We start from the raw sequence: 23,864 nt of genomic DNA, 5'->3' as shown, positions 1-23,864 counted from the left end.
AAGTACCTTTTTGAGTTGTAACAAACACTCCTCAAGTGTTATGAAAAGTGGCAAAATTCAAGAGGTAATGGATGAGACTCCACTCTGACTGTTCTATTACCTAAGGTTTTTTTCTTCTCTTTTACTTTCTTTTAATATATATTTTTATTTTGTAGAAAAAGTGTACTGTCAATAGACACAAAATTAACAGCACTCTGCACCAAAGACCCATGTATAATCCCTTTTTTAAGGAGGCACCAGGAATGCCTTTTTTCTCTCCCAGGTACTCTCAGAATGCTTTAGCCTCTCTTCCAGAGAAAACCACTTAAGTACTGGAGACTAACATTTTATCTCAGCTGTCCTGTTGAGATCATCAGACAGGGTGCCTCATTTTAAGAAGACCATGTTGCAAAGCCTGTACTCATCCACTAAAGAGTGGACTGACTTCACTGGCCAATGTTATGTGTATTAAAGCACGAAATGGTAAAAGATGTCACTTGATACCAGAGTAAGCTGGTGTCGTGGGTTGACACTGGTCATAGGCCAGGCACCCACAAAAGCTGCTTGCTCACTCCCATGCTGTAGCTGGGCAGAGGAGAGAAACTTTAATGAAGGGTACATGGTTTGAGATAAGGCCTGCAAGACATTGCTCACTAAATACCATTAAAAGCAAAACAGGCTCAACTTAGAGATATAAAGTGAATTTATTGCTAACAAAATCAGAGCAGGAGTAAACTAAGACCTTAAAAACATCTTTGCTTCACCCCTCCCTCCTTCCCAGATCTACCTCCTACCCCAGCAGTGCAAAGAGACAGAGAATGGAGGTTATGTCTGTTCATCACCTGTTGTTTCTTCCTTGTGGGTTCCCTCCCACAGGAGAGAGTTTTCTGCAAATTTCTCCAATGTGGCTCCATCTCATGAGCACCAGCTTTCTGTGAACTGCTGCAATGTGAGTCCATCCCATGGGCAAACAGTCCTCTCAAAACTGCTGCAGCATGGGTCACTCTTCCATGGGGTGGAATCCTTCAAGGACAGGCTATTCCAGCATGGGAGCAGGGCCCCTCTCTCCACGGATCTCCCACAGGATCACAGCCTCCTCCAGGCATCCACTCGCTTCAGTGGGGGCTCCTCTATGGGTGGCAGGTGGATCTCTGTATCGCCCATGATCCTCCGCAGGCTGCAGGGACACAGCTCCCTCACCATGGTCCTCACCAGGGCCTGCAGAAGCATCTTGGTTCTGGCACCTGGAGCAACTCCTCCCCCTCCTTCTCCACTGAACTTGGGGTCTGCATGTTGTTTATCTCACATATTTTCACCCTGCTTTTCCCTGACTGGAATTAAAATTGCTCCACACATTTTTTTTTTTATTTCTTCTTAAATATGTTATCACAGAAGTGTTACCACCAACTCTAATTGGCCAATGTCACATCCATCTTCAGAGCTGTCAGGGATTGGCTCAGCCAGACATGGTGGAAGCTTCTGGCAGCTTCTTACAGAAACCACATCTGTGGCCCCCCGCTACCAAAACCAGGCCCTGCAAAACCAATACAGCTAGTTCTCAAAACAAAGACAACTTAAACCGTCCAGCTTCCTGTCTCAAATTTTACTACCTACCTATGCTTTTCAACATTATTGAGTAATGAAAAGCCTCTGTTTTACCACACAGGTAGAGATTAGTTGCTTGTTGTTATTGTAGCTTTCCATAAACTTCAGAAACAATTTGGTGATGGCGCATGAGCCTTGCATTTCAGATTTCCAAAGCTTCCTCCCCGTCACAAGTGAGCAATGTTATTCATAGGAGGCAGTACCTTCATGTTTTAGTCATTAGTAGAAATAGGGTATAGATCATGTCATGTTGTCTGTAACCTAGTTACATTTTGACAGCAGACAGGTTCCAAAATCATAGGTTCACATAAGAAACCTTTGAAAACTCATTAGCTCCTGATAATTATTCTAATAGCCAAAGCACTAAAAATCATAAAGCTCATTTTTGCTTCAGAACCAACTGTGAATATGTTCAGGAAAAGCTTTGCCTTTTCATTTCTCAGTAACACAAGAAATAGCTTCTCTGAATATGAACCTTTGCTTCTGGTGCAGAAAAAGACTACTTTCCTTCCTGAGCACGAAGAATGAAGTCAATTCATTCTGTAACCAAGATGAAAAACTTAAAACTAAGCCTTAACTCATTGCTCTGCTTTGGGACATCATCTTTTCCAGGCCATCTCCTCCTGAACATTTGATATCCCTCTGCAAAACACTGCCTTTCTCTAAACCACATTTGTTTGGAAACCTTAGCTAGTTTTACTCCTGCAGTCACAGTAGAGAAGGTTTCTGTGAGGTCTTATATTTTGAAAACCTTATAAACAACACACTCTTAAGTGCACCTTGGCATCTTCATGGACCATCCTCTGTTGTTCTACTATTATTGAGTCCCAGCCTTTATTTTAGTTTGAACCATACAAGGGCCCAGCCCACACACTTGAATGTGTTTTGAGTCACAAACAAAGTGACCCAAAAATAACTTTCCGCACTAGATATTAAGTGAAGGAAGGCCCATTCTTTCAGCTTATTTAGCACTAGCTGGCCATTAAAAGACCTAGGTGGGATGACTGGACAGTAAGTTGGACTCTAAGTTGGAGCATTATTTTAAAGGTCCTACTATTTGATCTTACTGTAAGTCACAACTGAGCCAAACTTTACTCAGCCTCACCTCCAAGATATTTAATCCAAGTATGGCCAAACTTGTTTCTACACATAACTTTGATAGCAAAACCATTCCATTTCATAACAGCAATTCTATGAAAATATATTGCTCCATATTTTTTTCCATACTATCTCCTGAATTTGGATAAAACCCTGCTAGAACAAACAAAACAACAAAATAAAACAATGACCAACCCTTTAAAAAGACAGAAATTTATTTAAAATGTACATAAAGATTCACATCATTTAGTAGAAACATAAAGGTTCACAACCTTTTTATTGCAACCCCTCTCTCATCAAACTTGATTTCTCTGAAAATGTGTTTTCTGTGACTTCTGGAACATTGGGCTTCTCTTTTTAGTAGAGATCATGAATTGCTTTTGACTGCTGTATGGAACTAGCACAGGACAGTTGCAATCAAGGTTAGTTTTTTTCAATGATATCTCCAGTGTAAAACAAATAATAATCATAAAATTAATTCTTGTGATACTGTTTTTATGCACTGCACTTAGCTAAAAGGAGCATGTTGACCTAAGGAAGCAAGGACTATCACCATGGTTACAAGGGAGATGTCTACCTGTGTGGGTTTAAGTACAGAGGTAGATGCATAAAATACACTTATTGGCAATATTTCTTGCCCAATAATGTAGAGTTTGTTCCCTAAAGAATCAGTAATTGCCATACCAGCAGTGTATTGAGCACTTTTATTACAAAGTTTATTAAAATGCCACTTACATTTAAAGAAACGATCACTAAGGACATTAGTTCCTGTGCAACAGAAATTTCTTAAGCTACCAGCTCTGCAAACACAATTCAAGTACTTGACAAAAACCCTAGTTCTATTCTTTTGGCAGCTTACATGGCTTACATCACAACTTGCAAAAAATGTGACAGGATCAGAAAGGAGCTGGCCATATTTTGATCTTTCTTGGGGAAAAGCAGGAATGTTTCTGTGCTCTTCAGTGATGCACCATTTTCACCAGAATTTTTGATACGTTGTGTAGCCCCACACTGGGGAATTACACTTCGCTAGCCAAAAGTGAAGCAGCAGCTTCTTTTCAAGGTGACCAACCTGGGATGTTCCTGGGAGGTGTCCAGTTTTCAAAGGAGAAACATATCTCCTATTGTCTACCCAAAACTACATAGCCAGCCTTGAAAATATTTGTTTATGCAGGACACCATCAGAGATACTCTCTACATCACTAAACTTGGAAGCATAGGCAGGGACAACTTCAAACAGAGTCCCATCTAACCTGGCCAACACACCTCCAGGGATGGGCAACCACAACTTCCCCATGTAACCTGTGCCACTGCCTCTCCACTCTCACAGTAAAACGTTTTTCCTAATATTTAATCTAAACCTACTGAATTGCACAACTACACTGTATAAGAATGGGGGCTGCTTGGTCAATAAAATACAAGTGGAAAATGTCTGAAAAATCATTTTGTACCTGCAATGAAGGTGATATAGGTCTGTTATTGTGGAGCAATGTTAACTATAACAACTCAGTTCTGAGGAGAAAAAAATTTTTCCCTACATTTGACCGCATCTGCTTCCTTCATTTTATCCATTAGCCCTGTGGGATCCTCCATTTTGGAGCACTTGATGTGAGATTGGGAAAACCATACAGGTGGTGCTGCCTCAGCAGGAAACTCATTCCTTGCTGAGGGACTGTCAATTATTTGCAGGGAAACTAAAACAGAGGAATAAATATTACATGCTGATGGATATTTGTCAGAAAAGATAGGAGTACTTTCAGCAGACCTTGTCAGACACAATACATTCAGCACATTTACATTTCTATGGCAAAGGGAATAGAGCTCTCCAGCTGCTCCCCTGGCAAGACTAAAGTTTTGTCTCATAAATTTAAATTATGGATGACATAATGGTAGAATGGAAATGGATTGCACCTAAAGAGATAAATCGAGAAAAAAACCCTGGAAGGAAGAAATGAAAAGTTTCTGACATGCCACAGATCTTCCGTTTGTTGTGATACTCTCTCCAACTCAACACTTTGTAAAGCAATTTGTTTCTTTTTTAATTTCCCTCCACCTCCATGGAATGTGATGAACATTTTTGTGAAGCTCACAGAGAGTGCTAGGTTGCAAATATAAGAAAGAGCTTGCCAGTGCCTGGGAGTCCTAACTGACAATATTTTCAGTTGTGTCAGCATTTAAGTATTATTGTAGTGTTATCATATCATGGCATAAAAAAAACCCATGGAAGCACTTCTGCCAAAAGCTTAATGTTTGAGTGAAAGCGCACACCAAGTATCCATAGGTACATTTGGTTTCTTTGCCAAAACATCATTTTAATATGAAACATTCGATAGTTTTTCCACTCACTCGTGAAAAACTGTACATTTTCATTTAAACCAATAAGACAAGGCACTGGCAAGTTTTCTGCATCTGATACTGATGGGGAATAACAAGGAAATTATTTGATAAACTGCAGTACCTTGGAATGATTTGGCAGCCTTGGAAAGGAGATGGTTTTGGGTCTGAAGCCTGGTGAAAGTTCTGGTTTTTTTCCCACACGGTGAACTTGTCTCTTTTGTAAAATTTGCAAAACTCCACAACAAATTTATCAACCTATGTCAATGATAAAGCAAAGCCTTCTAAGAAGCAAAAGAGGAAAAAGAAGACTAAGAGAGGCAGAATTTTGCTCAGGAATGAGTAAAATATTCTGTCTCATTTTTTGAATTCAATGAAAATGATATCTGAATACAGGAAATTAGAGAAGTGCTATTGTGTACTGTATCATTGCACATTAAACATTTGAAGGCATATCAAGCTTGAGAGTCTAGTGGAAATACAATCTGAAATTGAACAAAATGAAAAATACACAAGCTTCAGACTTAATTCAGATCCAGATGTCTGTCTTACCATACAAATATACTAGGTGTGAAGAATAGGAATTTATTTTTATGACTGTTATTAAGTGCAGCTTTTTCTTTTGGATAATCCAGTGTAAATTCATCCAGCTGCACTCTGACAAACATCAGGTCTTGGGTGAAGGTAGAAGTAGCATTTGGTCATTACTCCAAACTCTTTGATCATTTGAAAACTCTGTACTTTATTATAATGTAGAGTTTGCTAGCAATGGTCTCAGTGGCAGCTCAGGACCGAGTGGCACCAACCGGGACCAAGAATCTGGCCCAATGACTTAAACTGCAGAAAGAGACACTGAAAGAAGATTCATTGGAAAGAAATAAATTTTTGTCTCTTTACATCTAGGTCTGGTCAGCAAGGGCATACTGAAAGAGATCTCAAAACCAAAGACTGGAATATAAGTGCTATACACTTATAATGCCATATATAAAGAGTTACAACAAAGAAGACAGTAGGAATTTTTCTTTTGAAAACTTCTCCCTCCTTTCCATGTTTTCTGCCTGTCTTTACCCAGAATGACCATTCGGTCTTCTCAGTTGCTGCTGCAGCCTCCCAGCAAGAATATGGGGAATCCAAACCCTTTACATTCTTTAAATGGAACTAATCCATTTTAGAAAACCGTAGAACCATAGACAGGTTTGGATTGGAAGGAACCTTGAAAATTATTTAGTTCCAGCCCCCTTGCCATGGACAGGGATTCTACCCACTAGATCAAGTTGCTACATAAAGATCTTCTCCATGATTTCCCAGGGACAGAGGTCATGCTCAATTATCTGTAGTATGATGTGGATGCAGCAAGGTGATATACCAGTGATTTCTAAAGTCTCTGCTGTGCTGTTTGTTAGATTGTTTATAAGTGGTCAAACCTACAAAATAAATCAAGTTTAAAAAAAGGCTACCTAGCATACTTCAGGGCCCTGAACAGACAGGATCTTTCTTACAGGAAGGTTCTTGATAAATACAAAACCTGCTTTCACAATTATTTTTAATTCTCACTTAGAATTTTCCTGCTTCTGCAAATATTTCTGCAGCCGGGCTTCTTTGCTAGGATATATGTGAAAAGTAGACAAAAAAGTAAGTGTAAACACATTAAGTGTGAATTAGTTTAGAATTTAATAATTAAAAGAAATACACGGCAATTTTGTACAGCCCTTGCCTGGCAATGGCTATTAGAGCATCTGAATCAAATCCAGAAAGCTACATGCAGATGCCAGGTGTTAAGGTGTCTAACACCTGACCTTTCAAGATCAGGATTGAAAAAAGTAAAGTGAAGATCATAAAGGACTTAATTATAAAAGCATTATGAGACCTACTGCTGCAATTAGGCACATGGCCTTGGGACTTTAGGGGAATTTTGCACGTGTCTATCTGAATGGGTTGAGATGAATTCCATTCCACCTTCCTCAAGCACAAACGAGTTCCAGCCTGGAATGCCATATAACTGCAACAGCAGCTCTGCCAGACACTCACATTCAACACACTGAGATATTCATTTGTTCATCCTGTTTCCAGACCTTTTAAAATTTTTTGCATACCATCACCAAACACTCCATTGCCAACAGAAAATATACCTCTGTAGGACCTCAAATCCCTGCAAGGCAAGTGGAAACTTGAAACTCCTCTTCTTATAGCCTAAGTAAATACTACACACTGAGCTGCCACAACTGTGTTTTGAAAAGAGTAAGTCCTGCTCATTTTTTGGGAGCAATTCATATCTGACTCCAGAGTGGTGAACCTAAACAGAAATAAGAGATACCCTCTGGTGTTAAGACTACTGTCACCCAGTTGTGTCAAGCCAGCATGACAAGAGAGCACTTCATGTTCTCAAAAAAAGATGTATAGTTATTAAATGATCAACTGCTTTCTCTATTTTTTATCATATATATGTCCACCTAACACACTCATTCAACAGCTTCAACTGGTTCAGCCTGTTGTGTCTCTTCATTGGCTTCTGTGGAGTTAGGCTGAAATGTGATGGCTGAAAGGAAGAATATGTTACCCTGCTAAACTCCAGGGCGGTAAAGTTCCAAAAGCAGCTAGCAAGTCTTGCTCATAGCTTCATTCATCTTCTGGCATTGCATCCAAAACCAGAAAACTCACAGCAGTTTCTGACATGCTGCCGAAGCAGCAGCCTTAGAAACAGACTGCACTCCAACAAAAACCCCCAAACACATCTCTAAACCAGCATGGTGCTGCCAACAGGAGAAATAAGTCACTGGACCCTCCAGAATGGGAAAACACGCTTCAAACTTTTTAGAATACCACAAGTCAGAGAGGGAAGTTGTACTTCTGGCCTACATGAGAAGTCATTTGCACCTGGCAGAGGCAGAAGACCTAAGGAGTCATTAAGGACTGATGTACGGAAGTGTTTTTTGTCTTGCAAATGGGAGTGAGGATTGGAGTTTTGTCAGCTTTGCCATAAAGCTGTGAATCACAGGTTCCTGGTGTGCGCAGCTGTGTCAGGGAACTTCTCAGCAGCAGTGTCTGCATCGGCATATGCTGCTCTTTTCCTGGCTAGGTTGCTGAAGGTGATTAAAACTAGTTCTAACATTTCTCCTGTTTTTCCCCTCTTCTACCACCTTTCCCTTGCTGCATTCTCTCTAGTATCAAACAAGTTTAAGACAGAAAAGAAGAAAAGAAGAAACGAACTGCAGGGAAATCTTGTTTTCTCATTAGGCTTCGTATGCTAGTTTCTGACTCTAATTTATTCCTTGACCCATCTTACAGTCACTGTAACTCTTAAAATAAAGAATGAGCCTAAGCGAAGCCTTTGATGTTTTTTAGAATTTCTTAATATTTCTAGTGTTACAGAAACACAGTGGTACCCAGAAAAACCCTGGACACAATCACTGAGATATTTCCGTGGCTATTCTATCTCTGATTCTGGTTTAATTAGCTGCATAGAGGGTCTGCACAGTAGATGGGACAGTAGATTAAGAATTTTAATAGTTTGGGCACATACAGGTTACATTTACCGCCTCTGGTGTACTGTGGCATAGTTTCTCAGCAAGGAAATTTATGACTCCGTTGTGCTGTACTTGTTATATGAGAAATGTTCCTAGTCCATGGTGAGCTTTATCTCTGAATGAGAGCAGCAGCCTGAGGGCTGTTCTTCATATAACTTTACTTCCTGCCTTAAGACAGTTTTGTGGGCCAGATGAACCCTTCAGTGATAAAAGCACTGATTTCAATATGTTCTAGAACACCTCTTTATTGCACTGTTTAAAGAGTTTATCTGCTAGATAAAGAAAGGTGGCATTGAATCCTAAAGTAGAAAAAAAAAGGAATTATTTTCTAAATGACATTATTTGTAAACTTATTGGAGATTTAGTATCATGGATTTATTTTGCTAATAAATGGATATATAAAAAGTACAACATGGGGCACAATTTTGCATTGTGCAAATTATGCACCGGGAAACAGAACCTCTGAAGTTTACTGGTAGAAATACAGTTATTCCTTAAATTAATAAAATCTCTGTTTGGGATGTTCATACCAGCTTCTTAGAGTCAGAAGCAATACAAAATGTTTTGAGGATGTGAAGTGAAAAGTAGTATACCCACTTAAATTTACAGAGATGATCCACATACACATAGCTGAACTTGGAATGAATCTGGCACACAGTGGTTAATCTCCTACCCAGAGTCAGGGATGTTTCCACAGTAGTAAACCGCAGATTGCAAAACAGTTACCTTAACTAGTTCCTGATGTGCAGTATCACACCACATTCAAATCTCCATCTGTGGTGTCTGCAAGTACTGTTCACAAAATGGAGGTTTCAATGCAAAAATAAATATGATGTAGCTCTGTGACAGTGACACAGAGTGATTTTCATCATATTACAGGCCCGGGTATTTAATCTGAAAGATACTTCGAGCTTGTGTAAATCCCACATAATGCCTAATTTGCAGGTCTAGGAGATTACACAGACATAATTTTCAATATTATCAATTTGAACTCTAAATATATTTCTCAAAGTATTGTTCTTTTCATGTCTTGTCACAGCAGGTTGCTATTCATTGTTATAGAGCACCCGTATACCACTCCAGACATGACTGCATTTTCAAAGAATGAAATACTTTTAATACAGCAGTATTTATAGTACAAAGGCTTGGATAACCACATGGTATGTCTATATCATACCACAAAACGTTACTGACCCATGAAGCAGAAGCACAAGTTTGTGTGCAAATCTCTTTCCTCAGTGCTTCTTTTTTGGTGGGGTCATAGTGCCCCAAGTCCTTCCCCTCATTCTTAAACATTTGACTAAACTGAGGAAGAGCAGCAGCAATGTTCCCCAAAAGCTATCTAGTAGCAAATTCATCATGAGCTAATAGTAACTACTAATAATCTGCAAGAGTCACTAGAGGGTAAAAAATCAAGTTGGCTGGTAGCAGCCACAAAGAGATTATAGAACTAGACAGACTGATAAATCCACCACCACCTTAGCCCAAAGCAGGAAACAGTTTAAGAAGTAGTAAAGAATGATTTTACTTTAAAGGTGGAGAAAAGCAGAGCCCAGGAGTGAGGGTTTCAACTGAGCAGGGAACATTATCCTGATAGAAAAAGAGTAAAACAGAGCAAAGGGACAAAAGATGTTTGATGAGATGAAGCAGGGAAAAAACTTGGGGGGGGGGGAGAAAAAGTATCTGTAGGAAAGAAAGGCAATGTGGGAATCTTCTTGAATGGAATAATAATAAAAAAATTCCAGGGTGACCCCTTTCAAGTGTCTTGATGCTGTCTCTAAAAATACAGACCATTTCATTGCCCCATTTCTAGCAATATCTTACTATTTATTCATTTTGATCTGATATAGGTCTGCTGAGAAATCTCAGAGAGGTAAAAACAGGAAAGTGGGTCTTTTCTATAATTGCAGAAGAAGTTGAAAGAAAATAACCTGACTGGACACTATAGTTATGTTTTTTGGGGGGTTGAGTTTTTTTCTTTTTTTTTTTTTGGCCTGTTTGAATTCTATTTCTTCCAAGTTTAAAATATGCAGTTGGTAGAGGAAGGAACAACCTAAATTCACAGTATCAATACCTTTTACTGTGACAAAATATATTTCTGCAAATGTACATTTATTTGAAGTATAATTTTTGAAAAATCCTGATAATACTTCGCTAAAATTATCTCTGGTATAATTCCACTGAATTAAAAGAGGCTGCAGAGGGAGGGGATGAATTTGCCTCCTGGTATTATTGGTGAAAAATAAAAGAGTTTTATGTCAAGATGTTTTTTATGAACTTGAATCCAGTTTCTAATCATCCAGATTGCCCTGTACAATAAACTCTTGATTATGACTGCTGGCGTTAACAGTAATAAGACAAGATGATGTGCAGCACAATTTTCTTCATTCAGCTTTTCATTCTTCCACTGCTCCTTAAAAGTCTCCCTATCTTTCTGTCAGTTTTGCTTAAAAGTCATGTAAAATTAGATATTATCAATCAAGTCACACATTCTCAAGTGCAAAAACATTATTTTGTTGATTGCCATGTAGCTTTGTGGGATGAATCGGTGCAGTTCCACTCCTTGTTTGGGAAAGTTGGCTCTGTCTTGCTCACACAACTTTCTGCTGAACTGACAGCATAGGAGAAAGCATCAACTTTCCTTCGGTTTAAAGCAGTGTTGTGGAGAGTGATCAAAGACACTTCTCTGCATTCTTTCCACTCTATATCCTCAACCATGCGCACTTTTCTCCACTAACACTAATTAAACTGTGGAGAAAAAAAATTAGATGTTTGCACTCAGACAAAATTATTTCGAGAGAGTGGCTTGCTGGAAAGATAACAAAAGGCTTTCGTTTTGAAATCACAGCCTGGCTTTCCCCTGGCTTTCTTGTTTGGGCTCAGGGTTTGGAAGCCTTTCAGCCCTTGTTCTGTTTGGTTTATCAATATCAATAGTTCATTGTAGGCATGAGAACTCAGGCCTAGAAATTACTGTAGAAATCCTAGGATATGCATCTGAGAACAGTATGGCTAATGGGATGTCCCAGTATCCTGCTGGCAGTTACTGTTTCAAATAAGAAAAATATGTGGAATTTTAGGCACTGGGGAGTTTGTCCTCTCTATTTCAGGCATCTCTCTAGTTCTTCACTCAGTCAGCTAAATGACATTCTTCTCTGGTGGGGTGAGAAATTCATCCAAATTTTTTATTTAGTCCTATACAAAAATCTTCAATTTCTGTAATATCAGAGGCATTTATGTGGCTGATATTTTAAATGGATGTGTGGAAAACCTTCTTCTCTTTCAAATAATTAAAGCTTCATAATTCTCTTCAGTTACAAAATAGGCTAAAGGCAGAGGCACAATTTACCAAGCACAAACTACAGGCAACAGTATCACATGGGAAAAAAAAATACAAAAAAACAGGGATGAGAGATGAGACCAGCAAGATCTATAGGGCTTTGTGATATCTAAAAGGATGCCTATACCTCTGTGAGATGTTCGTATGAACAGAATTCTGCCTATAATGCAGGTCTTATAAGAGAACATAGCATCTCTGTCTTCAGAGGGAATCAGTTAGCTGACCTTAATCTCCCTCATATATTCCAGGAGATAAAGTGGGTCGTGATTTACCTGGCCCTCTGGCTGAGGCAGGTTTTCACACTTTTGCAGGGTCAGAGTTGTGTCCAAGCTGAGGATCAAACAACTATTTGTGTTCCCCATGGCCTCAGGCAGCTGGAATAGGATTAGAAGAAATAGCTGCTACTGTTGCATTTGCGTAACCCTAAACCGGACCAGTGCAAAGCCAATTCCCAAGCTAATTCTTCTACTTCAGTCTTAAGAAAGGTATAAGTAGCTTGCATAAGGAGGATATTTTTTGGTGTGCAAACAATGTGTTCATTTTACTTACAGAATAATCAACCTTTTTCAAGACAAAAGCATTGGCTACACGATGAAATAGCACAGTTTCTAGCAATTTCTATCTCAAAACAGAACCCAGAGAAATTCAATGTAGTGTAAATGCCTCTATACATTTCTGAAGTTTCTGACCTTATGTGTTCTCTTTTGCAGAGGAGACAGAGATTTCATCCCCAGCTGCCCAGGAACTGATGATTCCCTTCAAAGATGTCTTTCTATAGAGAACTGCAGACAGTTATTGCAACATTCCCTTTCAGTAAGTGACCTCATGCACATGGCATTTTTTCTTCAGGCCTAAGTGCTCATGTCTGATACAAAACTCGCTACAAAAACAATCCAAAGAGATTCTTCCCTTTGAGGGTGAAGAGGCCCTGTCACAGACTGCCCAGAGAAGCTGTAGCATCCCATATTTAAGGACAGGTTGAACAGGGCTTGGAGCAACCTGGTCTAGTGGAAGGAGTCCCTGCCCATGGCAGGGGGTTGGAACAAGATGATCTTTGAGATCCCTGCCAACCCAAAACATTCTGTGATTGTATGATGATACATACATATTTTTTAGACATATACAATACATATATATACAAATGTATGTATAAACATATGTATGTGTGTGCATGTATTTTTTCATATATGCACAGTAATTTTACTGTCCAGTGGCAGGGAATTTGGCTAATCTCCCTAAGGATTTTATTTGCTTAAGAAAGAGGTAAGATAAAGTATTTAGCAAAAGATATGGCATACTTTTAAAAGCATAAGAGAAATATTGTTTCTCTTGAAAAAAAGGTTTGCCACCTGAAAAATACGAGGAAAAGAACTAACTTCATATCCAGAGTAATCACATGCACACTATGATTTGTTACTTTACATTCTTCCCCCTCATTTTCAAAATATTATCAACGCATAGAAGCACGTCACTTAACTGAATAATAGGTATATAGTGCATAGAATCTTAGAAGCATAGAAGCATAGAACATTAACACTACAGCCTTCACACAGAGTGGTGATTGTGTGAAATGTTTGAAAGTTCAAACACACATTAACACTACTAAAATGTAATGTAATGCAATGTAAACTATTTACCACAACCCCTCTTATAAGAGCACTAGTCCTGCTGTTGGATCAGATGGTAGAGCAGGAAAACATAGTTATAAAATCCAGGAGTGATATGACTGTACGAGTTCAGAGATGCCTGATGGTTAATGAAAAAAATTGGAGTTGGGTTACTCTTTACACTGAGTTGCGTTTGTCTCCCTTCTCACCCTCCAGGAGCAGGATATAAATCCTGAGGACATCAGTCCCACTGAGGACCCATCCCAGAGACTGTCCCCCCTTCTGCAGTCAGAAGCGCTGGACCCTGGGGCTGGTTAAGGAAAATAGGTCTGACGTCAGCAGCTTGGATGGTGTTACCTTGGTTTACATGAAACCAGAACCATTTCAAATGAAAGTCTTTCACTCTCATGAGACATTTCATGTCTTATGACATTCCATTTCCACTTAAAAACACTACTGAGAGCAATTTGCTGATGCATTTTGCACCAGCAATTGTCATACAGCCTTCTGTATTTTTTTTTGGTGCACTTTCAAATGCCTGAAGTAAATTTATTGATTTTCTACAAGTTGTTTTGTTAATTTAATCTTTACTTTCTGTTATCTGAATGCAGCTGCTTTGTTTGGAGGAAGGTCCTGCACAGCTTCCCAGAGTGTCATAGTGAGCATAAATCTTGTGCATTGCAAATGCAGGGGTTTTTTTAAAAGGTATATATGACCCTTCCGAAAACTGAGAAGTGTGAACAGTCATCTTCAAAGCTAGGTACAGCAGACCTTTACAAAGGCATGATTTTGTGGTACCATGCAAGTGACAATTCCTTTTCATGGGCCTTTGATACCATGGGAGATTTGCATAGGAGCAAAATACACCAGACAAAACATTATCTGCTGCCAACTCTTCTCCCTCCCTTCACACCTCTGTGGCCAAACCTCTTTGCAAAACAGAAGAATTTCATTAGTTCATAAAAATGTTACTGTCTATTGACTGTTCTAAAGATTGGTCTTGGTGAAAGAAGAAACATCAGACTCTTTTCTCTTGAAATCCGGAGTGAAAGTAAGAATTTGGCACAGCAAGGGCTAGTATGTCATGCGGAAAGAAACTTGTCAATGTTTTTAATGCTTCCAGGTGGATCACTATTTGACATGCCACAGAAGACACCCTTGTTTACTGACATTTAGTTTTTCTTTGCAGGAATAGTCACACTCTCCTGTCATTGGTTTTCTTGTGGCTTTCATGCTGAGCTTGTAAGAACACTATGTTCAAGAGCTGTCCCATACGGTGACATACTGTCTATTGTTCAGACAATTGGCTTCAAGCACTGGTTGGCTTTCACTTTTTGCTTTGAGCTGGTTATGGATGAAACTTGCATCAGCTGCTGGGTTGGGTGGAGAAAATGGCTCTCAGTGATGGGCAGATCCACAAAGAGGCTTCTTTTCATTACATGAATTTAACACATCTGCTCCAGTTAGATTTCTTTGTGTACTAGGGGCATCATGGTTCAAATTAGAGGGATATTTTAAGATCATAAGAATATAATTCCTTTCTAAAGCAGTTGTATTTTTAGTTTCATTATATTTCTAATTTATTTCAACACATTTGTGATTTGTCCGGAGTTTTGGTTAATGTGCCTATTTATACAGGGTTTTTTGGATGGTTGTTATATGTCAATTTACCAATAAACTTGATTAAACTAGTTTTCATATATCTCAGTCTATTAGGAGCATCCACATACACAACTAAATGGTGAGACAAAAGTTGTCTGCATTAAATGGAATAGAATGAGAAAAGCTGGATAGATCAGATTGACTATATTTGCTCCAACCAATAATTGCTTGCGTTCTTTCTCCTCCTGTAAGAGGCCTTCCACAACTTTTCCCTGGTTCTTTCTAAATATAAAGAGAAGTTGCAATGTTGTAACATGAATTCATATAGTAAAACTATTCTCTGTTCTGGGCAACAGCATAAATAAAGTACCCAGAATTTATCAAGTAACATAATGTTAAGACCTGATAGTAACGGTTATGAATTACTTTCCGGCCCCTGTGGGCCAGAAGAGTGACAGTCCAGACCAAAAGACTGATGGTCTCTGCAATTTTGTCCTATTCATTTTAGATCTGTTTATCTGGACTGTCAGTGAATATTCACTGTCTTGTCTAGTTTGTCTGCCACTGTCTTTAAACTAGTTTTAGCTTACAGTGTATTTGGTTTATACAGCATGAAAAAAACCCATTAATCTATAAAATGCATTCCTTAAGTATACCACACTTGGCAGAATTTAAGGATTATGAAGTGCTGTTTGCATTAAAGGGTCCAAAGTGTTTGGTATCCTCTGATTTCAAAAAATAATTTAAAAATAATAAAACACACACACACAACCTAATAAAGGCACTAAAAATACCAGCCTGTCATTCCCAATGAGACACAGAGGGACTACCTCAAAACCTCACTACCTCAAAACAAACCCTCAAAACCCAAGCCCCATCCACATGAAGGCAGAATTTTCTTGCCCATTTTTTTTGTCATTAGACTCAAAGGATCAAATGCTGATGGGTGTTAGACCTGAGCACCTTTGAAGATTGTGCCCACAACCATAACATGAAGAATATGGATGGTTTCACCAGCACCTGCTGGAATCTGCACAGGATCTACAGGAGAGGAGCCTTTTGGAAACTTGAAAAGTATTTTGCCTCTTTTTATGCAAGATCACATTGTCTAATTATGTAGGGGCTTTCTAGCCTAATGTATTCTTTTTAGGAAGGTTTTTGTGGAATTCTTGGGGGTGATGGCATCCTTACACCACAGAGCTCCAGTGCAGAGTCCCTGGAGGCACAGCATGCAGGTTTGGGGAGCCTTGTATGAGCAGGACTATTAAGTACACGCTCTATTTGAGCGGGCACACATGCTGAATCTCTTTTCTCTCAACTCATTATTAATGGAGTCTGTGTGTTGGGATGGGGGGACTAACTGAAATTACAAATGAGCTAATTTCCTTTTGCAACTCCACATCAAGAACAGAGAAGTTTGTAACACTTTTTTCTTCCCAGGCAGACTCCACATCCCAAGGAGCATTTTTAAGGGTTGCCCCCCTCTCCATGCTCTTTTTGTATCTCTCCTAATTCAAAATTTCAACAGCACTGCTGTGGAGGGAAATACTCGCTAAAATAAAGAGTGATGCCTGGAAGAGAAAGAATTATCCAAATCTAATTATTAGACACTGCAAGCATTTTGAGAGTCAGAGATCCTACTGAGATAGCAGAATGCCTCAAAAGTAATGCAGAAGGCAGGTTTTATTTCATTTCTAGAAGACTATTCATCTGTGGATACAAAGAATCTTTGATAAGTATGCGCATGAAGATAAACCACTATGATTTTGGTGTCACTATCAATTCCCACTTAGCAAGTACCACTCATACACCACACTGCACAACATATGAAGTGTACCCAGCTTGTAACTGGTGTAATATGAGGGTAAATATTGTACTGATTAGTGACATGTTGCCAAATGCATGGAAGATGACAATTATAGGAAATAGCTTTAACACAAAAATGTACATAGATTTTTTCCACAGTTTTTGAGGAGGAGAGAAGCCACATGGTGCAGTAAGCTTGGAGACACTACCCTGCTGACCTTGGTAGTCTCAGATGAGGTTTTTTGAGTCTAGTGATAAAAAATCATTGCTGAACAATTTTAATGGGGACAAGTGGAATATTCAGGCCCAAAGACCCTAATATGAATGACCAATTTAATATTTTAAGGCAGCTATTTTAACCTTTAGTTAATTTTAGATTGAGGCTTGCACTATTGACCGATTGATGGGAAGACAGCATGTAAATGTTCTCATATATGGAAATGTGTAAAGGTTAGTTTGTGTGTGCTGTAATTAATTGATATGGAAATCTTATTTTTTTAATGCTAACAGAAGTTTACTTGGGCTACTTGTGCCATCTGAACTCAACTATTGCAGCGAAGGTGACTTCCATTTATTCTGGTCTGATACTTTACCCAGCTCTACCTTCCTTCTGTAGTATTCTTTCAGTATTGGTATTGTATTATTAAGAGAGGACTTGCCAGTGATATCTTTTTTTATTGCTGTTTTGTTGTTTTGTGTTGTCTTATCTCATCTATGTTAGATTTTTTGAGAACAATCTCATGGTCTACCCAGACATCCACCTTTTCTGGAAGTCACAGCTGTAGTCTAACAGGACACACTGATTCCTGGCACTGTAATACAAAGGAAAGACTTAGTGGCCGATGTGGTCTCTTAAGGAAACAAGACAGTAAACTCTAGTTTATATATTCAGTACTCAGTAAACAAATTGCATGGGAGTAGAGGACTGGGTCTGAGGACTTCCTTCTCTATTCTCACAGCCCTCACTCCAGAGGATGCAGCTCAAGCTCACTCCTTCAGGGGTGTTGGAAAATGAATGCCCAGATGCCCTGAATGCTTGCATTGCATGAGACAATGGGATAGCTATCTGCCAGACAGAGATCCACAGGAAACCAGGCCGTGTTGCCTCCCAGAACTGCTCATGCTGCATTCAGTTGCTTCCTTTAAGACCTTTGGACACCAAGGAGATGATGATGAGGGCTTTTCTGATGAGAGCTTTTCTGATGAGAGCTTTTGGGTGACTGAAGGAGTTTCGGAAGGACACTTGGAACAGTGATAGAGAAGTCTAAGAATATACTTCTAGTTCACACTAATACCGATAACTTGAAATATTCAATACAATTTCCTGGCACAACGGTGAGTTAAACTGCTCTCAATAACATAAAAATTGCCCAAGTGCACCTTCACAATACATATTAGTCATAATTTTTCAGTAAATTAAAATGGAAAATGTAAAGGAGAGCACATTGTTTTCCATATCAACAGTTCACTGAGAAGATTGTTTTAATTACAAGGCTCTCACATCTTTTTCTATTAGGTGTCTTGTTGAGGTTGAAAAGCCATTAGTGTCTCAATGTCTTGCAAAGCTTTCTCTACAATTGTATAACAGCTACTTAGCAGTTATATGAAGCATACTATTTAAACAAAATTTAAGTCCACAATTACTCTGTTAATAAAATGTAAATTTAAAAATACATGCAACCGTCATGAAGATGGAACATTTAATTCTCACTTAGCTTCCCACAGAATGAAGGGTTACTTTGGTAAAAGAGATAAGAAGACGGCAGTAATTGCTCTTATCTGCTGTTTCGTGGGTGAAAATAACTTCTAAGACTTTAAATTCTGAGGCCTAAATCAAGTGTTCATTTTATCTAGATATAACTTCCTTGGAACATTAGAAGGAACAATTAGCATATATCTACCTGTATATCTTAAGTTATGGTTAATGCATGGGAATGGTATGCTTAATTTTACTGCTTTGAAAATATATCCCCAGGAGAATAAAAGAGAGACTTTGGAGTTTTCAATAACAGTAAAAAATGAAGAACTTGATGTATTTACTTTCTCTTTTGTGATAGACTTGCTCTTTTTGGCACAAATTCTTAGCAATAAGTACTAAAAAAAAAATAAAATGTAAACCAGCCAAACAAATACACAACAAAAACATGATTAAGAGGATTTCTGAATATTCTGGAACTCAGTGGAAATACTGGTCCAGTGTGTCTCAGCCAGAAGATAGTAGAAACACTGGGTTTCTTTTGACAAAGCTATTATTTGATGACTATGTTTTGCCATAAGCATTCCTGAGACCATCACTGTAACGAACAGGAGGAATAAATGAGTTGGTCCTGGAGAAGCAGAAATGCCAGTCAGCAATTGACACAAGGAAGGTCTTCTGATGCTGGAGCAGTCAGAGAAAGGATTGCAGAAGGCAAGACTAGGTTTACAGCCCAAGGAAGATAGGTAACATCAACCAGAAAATGAAAGTCCAGCACTGCTAGGAGTAGTTGTTAGCTACCAGTGAGCAATATGAAAAAAAGAGGTAGCTTTTACAGCTCCTGACCACCACACTGACACTAGGGAACATTCCTCAGTAGGGAGACTGGCTTCAAATTTCCAGATGAAAGGAGAAAGAACAGTGAAGGGAATTTGAAGAATTAAGCCTCAGGGAACAAGACCACTCTTGTAACCCAGAATTAGGGGAGCCTAAGGGACTTTCACATCTCAACCCCATCCAATGCCAAGGGTAGTTGGATAAATTCAAGAGTACAAACTTTTTAGTAGCTGTCTGAAAATCTTAGGCATATGTATCTGTTACCTCCCTTCATAGTGGCTGCTTAGAAACTGGTAATTTGAATATTTGTTATTATCTTTGAACAACATACAAAAAAGAAACACAAAAAAGGGGAAGTCATTCCCCTTTTTTGGGAAAGAACCTGCTCCCTTTATTTCGCTTCTAGTTATCAGTATCTCCTGAAATAATGTCTCTTTTTCAAGGTGCAGAGTCCAGGTCAGAAAAACATTTAGGAACATGTAAGCATCTAACTTACGTCATGCTCTTAAAAAGATTTTAGGATTTAGAAACCTAAGTTATAATTGATTTGGTGTGACTGGGAAATGCTGAAGGTGAGTGAGCTCTTCATGCAGCCAAGGCATCTTCATTTTACCTCCAGTTCTTTATTTAGTGTTGTCTGATCTTGCCTATGAAGTTCAGGTCAGCTATTCACATCTTCCAAGGAGCTCACACCTCAAATTTTGAGGAAGAATCTTGTTTTCAGCATCCTACAGGTTGAAATTTTACAATGCAGAACATTTTCTATTATGTTTCCCTGTTGATCAGTAAATTATTAATTTCTGTCTCCTAACGATTTGTGGTCAGAATATCAATCAAAATATTAATTTTTATGCAGATTGTTTAACTTGTCCCCACCAGTTTTAATATTCACCATCCAGTCAGAAGGAATTTGCACCGAAATGTATGTTGTTGTGATGTCTTATATTTTTATCATTAAAGGCTACATCAAAATAATTCTGCAAAAATAAATTTTTTAAAAGTGTTAAACCATATTATTTCCCGTGTTGACTGTATTATGGATCCTCACCCACAAAAAAAAATTAGCCATTGCTACTTATTATGCACCACCATAGCCTGTATTCTAGATCAGGGTAAACTCAGTGGTAAGAAAAGAAATGACTGAACACTATATGGGGAAAAAATAGGAACAATGAAAACAAAAAGTTTACCGCAGTAGCTGGTCTGCAGTAACTTACAAATTACTAACAACTTATGTAAGTTTTACATGCCCATTCCATCTGCTATTCATTAAAAAAACACGTTACCATGGTAACTGCCACATGCCATGGTATTTATGCTGCTTCTGATGTACAAAGCATAGTTTGTGTAGGAGTGTGTGTATGTATATGATGTGGCAGCTGTCGTCTCTGCCATTTTGTTGCTGCTCCAGAAAAAAATAAAGCAAGTAGTGGCTATGAATACTCATTTGAGTAACGATACTCACACCCATTTGACTAAGGGCCCACACAGATCTCCACATGGTTATCATCTGACCAACCCACACACGGGGTGTTCTCACAAGGGGGCCGAGCTGGGTGGGCTACCTTTAAATATAACACTGCTATCTGTCACTGAATTAACAGGCTGGAAAGCAAAAAGATACCCATATTTTTAGCGACACACAGAAAACAAAGGCTTTCAGAATGACCCTTTTCATCATTCTTTTAAAAATATAAATGGGAAACAGCCCAAATGGCTATGCCCTTTAGAGAAATATAAATTTACCATGTAATGGGAAAGGAGGCATTTCAAAGTACTTCCCAGAATTCCTCCTTCTGCTCATGATTTTAAAAAGAGTATTTGCTGAAGATGGACAAGATGGTAAGAATAAAATAGACACAAAATTTTGTCCAGTACTTAATTGGTACTGAACCTCTCTTGAGTATCAATAGTATTATGATATTTTCATTCTGTTTGCTGTTCATTTAAATTTGATGTTTCACACAAGAAATATCACTCAAAAGGCTATTTGCGTACCATTTTGTCTTTATTTAAATAAGTGTTTATTAAGAATTTCAAAGACAGAGTCTTATGAGATTTCTTGTTTGCTACCTGCCTGAAGAAATGCTTAGTTTCATATTTGTATTCTATACTCTCATATAGCTATGCAGCTTTCCAGCTTAAGCCAACTCCCTTCATTTTTACTGAGCTTGCTTGTCACAAACAATCAGCAAATAGATATTTCAAATCCATGCATATGATCTGAGCTCAATGGTGATGGGTTCCAAAGGCAAAAAATACACCCAAAAAACCCCCTGAACTCTTGTTGATTCTGCTTTCTTGTCTAGATTAAAAAAAAAAAAAAAAAACAAATGGAGAGAAGCTAAGGAAATTGTCTGTATACCCTTATATACAATATTTTCATCAGTTCCCTGTGTAAGGAGAAACTTCTGCATTGTGGAATATATGTACTTACATAAACAGCTGAAGAACTACCTATCCTGCAAGCCATGCAATAACCTGTTTTCATTAAAACATACCTGCAAACAGATTAATAGCATAAGATGGAAGGAAGGGGCAGTATCAGTGACACTGGCGATTAAAGATTAGAGAAGCAGCCTGGCTGTACTTATTAGCCTTCTTGCAGACTTCTTGACAATGACAAAGCAACAAACCATATCAGAGTCCTGTATTACAGGAAATGAACTGAAGCATCTTGAGCAGAGCCAATGCCTGCACACCTTCAGTTGACTTTCAGGTGTCCCAGATTCATCCATTTCAGAAGAGCTCTGTAGAACAGAAATCATGATATACAGCTGTGCAAAGATTACAAGGATGCAAATAGATGGTTTTCTTCAGCAGAATGTGTTTGCTCCTTACTGAAAATATCTCAAATGTGTATACTGAGCAGAATAAAAAGCAAGAATCACTTATTCGTTTGAAGGAGATATCAGGCCTCAGTCTGCATAGCTTTGCACATTGTGGAATCATTTATAGCCTTAATCATAAGCGCCTATAAAATTCTCTTCCTCATCAGAATTTTCTTTTCATACTTGCATACGGAACTTCAGACATTTGCACAGGTGTATGACCAAGCAGTGTGGCCTGACAGTATTTTAAGATAAAATATCAGACCCTGAAGTCTTTTTCTCTCACAGTTACATATCTTGTATCTATTTGTTCTTAAGAACAGAGAAATAAAAGAGCAAAACTTGGGAACTTCCATAGCCATAGAAAGGAACCAAAGGAGCTAATTAAAGAGCCCTCTCTCCCTACATTAGTGATACTTGGTGTGTATTACAGCCGCCTGAGTTCCTCTCATTTTGCCATGCATTTGACCCCACAAGGCTGTTCTAGCTGGCAGGGAATTAGTGGAAAGCCAACATGTCATACTCTGACCCTGAGGCAACAGCCAGAGCAGGTTATCATAGGAGTCATTATAGCTTTAAAAATGGAATCCTCAGTTGGCCAGTTAAGCATGTTTCAAGCTGTCAGAATGATGCAAAGCAGCAGCATCAGGTCAGAGAAGGCATTTTCAAGTTTTAGAGTAAAAGGATGAATAGCAGTCCTCTGATAAAGAATTTTAAGATTCCCCAGGCATGGACTCAGTTCTGTGTGATTTTGGATTTTTGGTAGAGAGCTACTAGCATTCATAAATAAATCCATCACAAAAACAGTAACTCAAAAAAACCCCATCATCCCAACCAATAAACAACCAAACAAAAAAATTGAGTGTTGAGCCTTTTGCATTTTTTGTTAGTACTAGCCTTGCATGCAGCTGCTATGCAAGCTTCTCCCAGATCAAAACGCACCACTTTATCCAATACACATTTGCTTTCCACATCATGTCCAGTGCAAGGTATTTTAAGAATCCAAGGGCGGAAATGTTTCATTCCAAAGAAAATAATTATTTTATTTGTTAAACTAGATTAAACTTACAGCACCATGTATGTCTAAATAATAGGAAAGCAGCTGGTAGAAACAACTGTGTAATTCCAGGATGTTGACGTTAACCACTGTTGTTTGGCCCAGATTGCTCCACATACCTAAATGTTGATCTTTTATGTACCACTGCATTCCTTCTCTCTGTGTATTCAGCTGTAATTACCCTATCTTTCAGGATGATACCTCAGGTAGTCGTGAGTGTTGAGCTACAAGCAGCAAGGGAAACACCTTCAGCTTTAAAAGCTGTCACAGGTTTTTGCAGGTGTGTTTGAGACTAGCATAGCACAAATGAGGTTATCTGAAAGCTAGACAATATGCACTACATGCACAGAGGAGCAATTAGCACAAACAGGGGAAAAATCTACAATGCTGGAAAAATAAACACAGATTTTCCACATAGAATCTGAAATCCCAATTACATATCAGAACACAGATGTTAATCCTGTAAAATAAATACAATTGGTACCTTTGGGTTATATAGTGCAGGCACTGAACAAAATATATACATTTTCCCTTTGCAACACATTTTCCTT

The sequence above is a fragment of the Corvus cornix genome, chromosome Z (genome assembly GCF_000738735.6).
Source record: "Corvus cornix cornix isolate S_Up_H32 chromosome Z, ASM73873v5, whole genome shotgun sequence".
In the NCBI taxonomy this organism is placed as follows: Eukaryota; Metazoa; Chordata; class Aves; order Passeriformes; family Corvidae; genus Corvus; species Corvus cornix.
The sequence above is the reverse complement of the archived record's forward strand: the minus strand, read 5'-3'. Positions refer to the sequence as shown.